Genomic DNA, 7,176 nt, shown 5'->3' with positions numbered 1-7,176 from the left:
TTTCCTTCTTCTGTGGGTTATGGTTTTGTTTATTTAGCATGGCGAGACCGCAAATTATGCCAGAGGGATAGTTTAGTCAAGTAGGTTAATTTTTTCTTCTCTTATGGGTTATGTAGTGTGTGTGCTCCTTTGTGGGGGTGCATTACCTTCTCTTGTTGCATTGTATGGGTCTTTGTGTGTCTGCTCTCTACATATCTCCAAGTGGTATGTTAGTTAGGGTTTTCGTTTTAGTGCTCTCGTATATCTCACTTTAGTCGCATGGGTCAACTCTTTTCTCATTTGGCATCCCCCCTTACACTCTATGCATGGGGTGGGGTGGTGCTACTCCGCTTCTCTCTCCAATCAGGGTGGAGCAGTGTTGGTCCACACTTCTTTACAATCATCATTGTCGATGCCTTTGTGTGGGGTGAGGCATTGATGCGGTACTATATGTTGCTCGCATTCTCTCTGTGGCCTATGGGGCCTCACACCATGTATGCGATCGTGTTCTCTCTATAGCCCGTGGGATGTGGCATCGTATTATCATTTTGCTCTACTTCTCGCTAATGTTTATTCAATAGCATGGAGCCCTTCGATATCTTGCTAACCTTTAACAGCTTGAGGTATCATTATTAATTTGGTTTCCTTCTTCTGTGTGTTATGGTTTTGTTTATTTAGCATGGCGAGACCGCAAATTATGCCAGAGGATAGTTTAGTCGAGTAGGTTAATTTTTTCTTCTCTTATGGGTTATGTAGCGTGTGTGCTCCTTTGTGGGGGTGCATTACCTTCTCTTGTTGCATTGTATGGGTCTTCGTGTGTGTGCTCTCTCCATAAAGACATAATTGCAGTTTATAAAGTTAAAAGCTTAGGTAAATTTACTATGACACTTATGTATTAATGACATGTGTGTTGCGTGTCTTGGTGCACTTTAGTGGATGGTGGCTTACTCGTGGTGCATGTTGGTTTCATGCGTCTTTTTTACTTAGGGTTTTCATTGTTGTTTCTTCTATCTCTCATGGGTCCACTCCCTTGTGCCTTCACCACTAGATGCTATCCACCTTTCTCAACACATATGTGTAGTGTTAATGGTAATGAGTAGTTGCTTCTATCTCGTGTATTTAGTGATGAGATTCTATCTTGTGCTCAATTTGAGTGCATCCATCTATGAGCATGTTTGTGCATTTTGCAAGAATTCCAATTTGAAGCGAGAGAATGTTGCCTTATATTACAAAGATTATCAAATGAATGTGCCAGTAGTGAATACCCTAAAGTGAAGGTAATCGTTGAAACCAGAACACAAGTTTGTTGGTGTACTAGTCAGTGGTAGTATGTTAGACAAGCTTCTTAACATTAATGTTATTAATTACATCAACACCAACTATGTGTAAAGGAGTTGCTCTTTGATGTAATTAATGTTATTAATTACATCAACAGCAAGTATGTGTAAAGGAGTTGCTCTTTGATTTTGAATTGTTTGCTACTTATGTTGTAAACTTTGTAACCTTGGTTTATAACATTGGCGCAATGGAATGAATGTAGTTTTCTCCATTTGCTATTATACAATTATTCAAACAACGTATATATGTGGTTTTATTCTTTAATGCTAATTGAGATATAGTTTAAGGTAGGCTTTCAGTGCTTCATAGTTTCATGTAAATTAGTTGGCTAGGAAATAAGTAACAAGTAATTTTCCATGGATCAAAGTTTATTCATTTCATTAGTCATGAATTTCATAATGCAACTAAGTTAAATAGATGTTTTTTTTTATAATGCCTCGTGCTTTTGGATATCACTTCACCCCATTGTCATTGTGGCATATTGCGACATATAGTTGTAACATATCTATAGTTATTTAATATAAAAAACTTGACCATGACATTATTTAAGATTGTATGGAATCCTCTTTAAACATGCAAGATAATAAGGCTTTAAAATCTGATGTAGACTTAATTAATGCTTCACTAAATGATAAGCATCTTGTTTTTTAAGTACATGATTTGTTTGTGTATTATTTAAGTAAGCAACTTGGTATTTCCATAAGTATTTTTTTCACTTAAATAATGCAATTATTTATTCTGCACTAGAAATGAAATCATCTCTTAGCTCCAACCAAAATTAATCTTCTATATAACCAAGCTATGCCTACCATTAAGTAATACCATGGGAATTGAACAAGTAACATCTAAAAAATGAGGGGGGGATGTACATCATTTCTTGATTTTAAAGATTAAAAGCTGAAATCCATTGTTGAGACATAAAGAGATACATTCTATACTAGAAAGCCAGTTTTATGATGAAAATATATAATTTCAAACACTATCAAAATAAAAGCACATAAGTATGAAAGAAAACCCAAGTATTATGAGAAGAAAGCCTAAGTATTGTGAGAAAAAGCTAGTAAGAGCCACATAAAACACTTGACTTTAAGTGAATTTAAACCAATCATCACCACATATCCAACAATACTTAAAGAAAGCCAATGGCACAAAACCATCATGTGTTTCTTGTTGCGATCTTGTTTCAATTATCAAAAGCACCAAATAAAAGTCTTCAATTTATGGAGCAAATATCTTAGATAACACAAGTAACTATCTCTCTAAACATGCACATCAATACACCTATCCCATATATTGTGAGAAAGTAATACAAAAGAATCAACCATCATCTCTTTTTTGCCCTTTAAATATGCACAACAATACACCTATCCCATATATTACAAAAGTAAATGACATTAAAGAAAGTCCATATATTGCAAAAGTAAAGGACATTAAAGAAAGGCTAATATCTCTATGTATTGGATTTGCACAAATCTGAGAGCTAGGTTTGCAAGGCCAATTTGGATTAGAAGAAGGTAGTATTGTTAATGTAATTGCTTATGTGTCTAAAATACAGACTATATTGCTAAGATTTTTAGATGATGAAGCAAGGTTGTTGACACCTTATCTTGTTGGTTGTGTAAGGCCAACATATGTTATGCAAGCCATAAAGGATTTGATACCACACCTTTAGATGTGACTCATAATGTAATTGTTAATCCACAATCTCAAGCGGATGAAAATGGAAACGAACCAAATGAAGACCACGTTGCTACTTCTACACAACATTACTAGTGCAAATAGATAATGAGCTACAGTGTTTAATGGTAGCCCCTTGCCAAGGGAAAAGACATCTTTAGCTTATTCAAAAATACTTTTAGTGAGATTATAATTTCCATCTCTTTTCTTTGGTGCACCTCGATATAAAAAAGCACAAAAGAGATTCAATATCACATGTTGCAAAATGGGAGATACTTTATTATGAGCACAAATTCACAAATAATATATCAAACTTATTTTCAAATCTATAATGGTAATTATCCTTCATTCTAAGGAAAGGCGCTTTGGAAACATTAATAGTAAAAGATGATGTAAAAAATGCTAATGTGGAAAACATAGTGTGATCAAACATTGGCTATAAAGATTTTTAATAGCTGTGCACATTATCGATCAAAATGAAGAAGACATAGCAAAATACCTTAATCAAACTAGTACTTATGAGGAAACCCACCCCTATATATAATAAAATGCATCTTCCCAAAGTATGGTAATGATGTCTACACGTTATTAGGTAGAGAGTCTTGTATCATACACAATGGCCTAGTGTCTGGCTAACTAAATCATGTGTCTCACATGTGCTAAAATCCTTACACCAGGAAATGCATCTAATTCCTGCACATGTCCCTTCATGATTCCTCACATGGCTACGTCAGCTACACATCAACGTCTTACTCTCCTGATCATGGTCCCTTTACGATTCTTAGAAGTAAGAGGCGATTAGCGGCTACATATAGCTACACACTGTCTTACTCCTCGATCAGACTCTACACATTTGGATTGACTCCATCATTTCCTGGAGTCTAATTTCCCTGTTTAGCCATTTTTATAAATTTTCAGACAAATTTGGTTCCATTTCGAAAGCACCCGCTTATTCGGGTCCATCCTACCACTCGCTTTCCATGGTGTTTTTTTAAAATATTTTGACTAAATCTATAGGCACGACCTATACCCTATCTAATCCCTTGGATCTAGCCTACCACCCCACCGTTTGACCTATGGAGCCGGCGCGGGAACCCCCATACCCAAAATTTTTATTCTTGGTTTGTTACTTACACTCAACTGAAGTAAAGAAAATAGTTTATGCACACACTCCATAGCATACATTCTTGGCTCATTACTCACACACCCAAAATTTAAATTCCTGGTTCATTACTCGCACACCCAACTGAAGCAATGAAAATATATCGTACATACACTCTATAGTATACATTTAAAAAAAAACTAGCATTTAAATTAAAAGCTTTAATGCATCAAAATGTACTAAAAAACATACATATTGAAAATCATACTGAAACTCTAGAATACCATCCAACTATTAGATAAAACAATGTCACATATATCCAAAATATCTCCTCACACCATGCCTCTACTCCTCAGAGCAGGAAGATATGCACCACTGAGCTCGAGTACTCCAACTTGTGCTATTATTCAATGATGATGAAAATCTCACATCCTAGATCAACAAGAGTCTCTTCTATTGGCTATACCATTCCCAAGGCATAAACATTCCAGGAGTCGCTTTGTTGGCTATACCATTCCCAAGGCATCAACACTCCAGGTCACAATCGTACTAGAGTCTTGAGACCGGGTGTACATCTACCTCAGACCATGCTCAACCCAATAACACTCACGAGTCACCTCTTGTCCTCACACCAGGCATGTCAATGTTAAAAGAACTCTCATGTTGTAATAAGATAAGAGATAAGAAGGATGTGGATACATGTATGTAAAAACCCTATATATGGGTGGTGCCCTGTTACACGGGAATATATTTTATCATATTTTTGATGAATTAATAATCATAAAAAAATATGCTTAATTTATTTTGTGCAGGATTCAGCTTAATGGAATGTGCGAATGTGCACAAGATTATTATATGTACAAATGTGCACAAAGTTATTTTATGTAATAAGGCCCATTCTAATTATATTTGGGCAAAGGTTTTTATATGTACAAACCTTAGGAGACTTCATATGGTTATTAATATGTAAAGCAATACCCAAAAGTGGGAAAAGCAAGCCCAATTTGTACGCACATCTATTATTAGCTCCTTGGGCTATTTTTATGAGTAAAATTCTTTAAATACTCATGTCGTGGAAGCGGAGCTACACAGCATGGGGGGGAGATTGCACCCAATCTTGTCTTGATGGTGATGTTTTTCTATTTATCTTGTCTTATGTTATGCTATGCTCTTTGATTTTAATTCAATTCAAGTTTTTGTTTTAATTTTTGATGTATTTTATGAGTTTTTAATTATTTCTTCAAGAAATACAAAAGGGTCCCTTGACAGTGGTATCAGAGCTTTGGTTTAATTCAATCTTCTTGAAGCCGATCAAAGACTTGTGGACAAAGAGGTGAAAGAGACAAAGGCACTGGTGATTTTAGTAAAATTTTAATTTAATTGGTGCTTTTTCCACTTTAATTTGAAGAAGAATATGTCTATGGTTATATATGGTTAAAAGAAGGCTTGTTTTTAACCATTGGACAAGAAATTCCCATCAATCTTTTACCTAAAGGGTAAATCAAGGTGGAAAACCATTAGTGGGTTTGTGAAAATCACAAAACCACCTTTAATCTCACTAATCCTCTTCATAATCCGTATGTATCGATCAAATCAGCAAGGGAAGGAGCATAGAGAGCCATAGCAAGATTGCTAAGCTAGTGGAAGTGTCTGATTTCTATAACGGATAGATCTGAGAGCCTCTCAAGTCAAATTATGATTTAAAAATCAGATAGCTTTTCTTCTTTCACAATAAGTAATTGAAGAATTAATTTGGGTGAATTTCATTTCTTCCCACCAATTCTACAGCCAAAAGGCAGTGAGAATTTTCCCCTCTCTCTATTCTCTTCTATTCGGCGATGACGAAAACAAAAAGCAGTGATTTTTGCATTACGCGTTGTTTGTAAAATAAGATAACTTTTAAGCTTTGATTAAAACAAGCTTTATTTTCATTTGAGGGCTACACGATCAGTCGTGTTGTTGGGTGGGCTTATTTTAACAAGCTTTGTTATAAGCTTTGAATTTTGGGGATCAAACAACCCCCCCCAAAAAAATAATAATAAAATTTGCTACATCCAGTGCTACTAGTGGCCTACTTTGATTTTCTTCTCAATTATGCATAGAATTTCAATTCATACTACTATAAGTTTTATTTCTTATAAAGTCAATTTAATATAACCTAGTATCCATTCACATTGCTTTCTCATTTTTCTCAATGTAGAACATCATTCTAGTCAAAAGGTACGACTCTCTTACACTTAACTCAACCTTATTCATTGCTAAATTCATATTTATTATTCAAGTTTATTTCAACTTCAAACGCAAATTAAGCTTTCATCATCTAGACTTGTTTACTTAATCAAGATTGTTAGAATTGTTACTAGTCATTCATATTTAATTTTTGCTTAAACTCTAACCTCGGAGACTGACTCGGTCCTTCGTTCCCCCCTCCAGTGTCATAGAAGAGTCTAAGATCCTTCGTACCCTGCAAACAGATAGTGCAAGATCCAGTACAAAAGGATCCTTACACCACTCGCATGGTTGGTGAGATTATAGGTGATATGCGGCCAATGGGATGACAGGCTGTGTGAGCCATTTTGGATTACTAGAGACTGGCATAGTTATAGCGCCAGCTCATTTAGTCGAGTTCACATTATGGACCGACCCTTGTATGATGTAGTAGTTGAGTATTAACCCATATAGTGTGTACTCTTATCTTTATGTTATGTTGGTTGAGTAGAGAAGAAGAAGATAGAAGAAAATTCAGCTATCCATCTCTCTCTTGTGTCTTGCTCTCTCTCTCGTGTGTGTGTGTGTGTGTGTGTTTGTGTTTGCTTGTTGCTAGGGTTTGAAGCTCTCCCTCTCCTCCACATTCTCTTTATGGTATCAGAGCCTGGTTCGTGTGAGAGATAAGGAGGTAAGCAAGAGGCAAGAACAAGCAAGGAAGGAAGCGGTACTACACGGGTAAGAGCACCCTCATCTCTTTCCCCTTCTTGGTTTAGGTACAACACCCCCTTAGTAGCTCTGGGAACTACACAGCTCCAATTGAGGAGCTGTCTCACGGGAGCGAAGCTACAGGGCAAGTATAATGTCTTATTGGA

The sequence above is a fragment of the Cibotium barometz genome, chromosome 7 (assembly GCF_041138505.1).
Source record: "Cibotium barometz isolate CiBa-2024 chromosome 7, ASM4113850v1, whole genome shotgun sequence".
Taxonomy (NCBI): Eukaryota; Viridiplantae; Streptophyta; class Polypodiopsida; order Cyatheales; family Cibotiaceae; genus Cibotium; species Cibotium barometz.
This window is presented reverse-complemented; position numbering follows the sequence as displayed.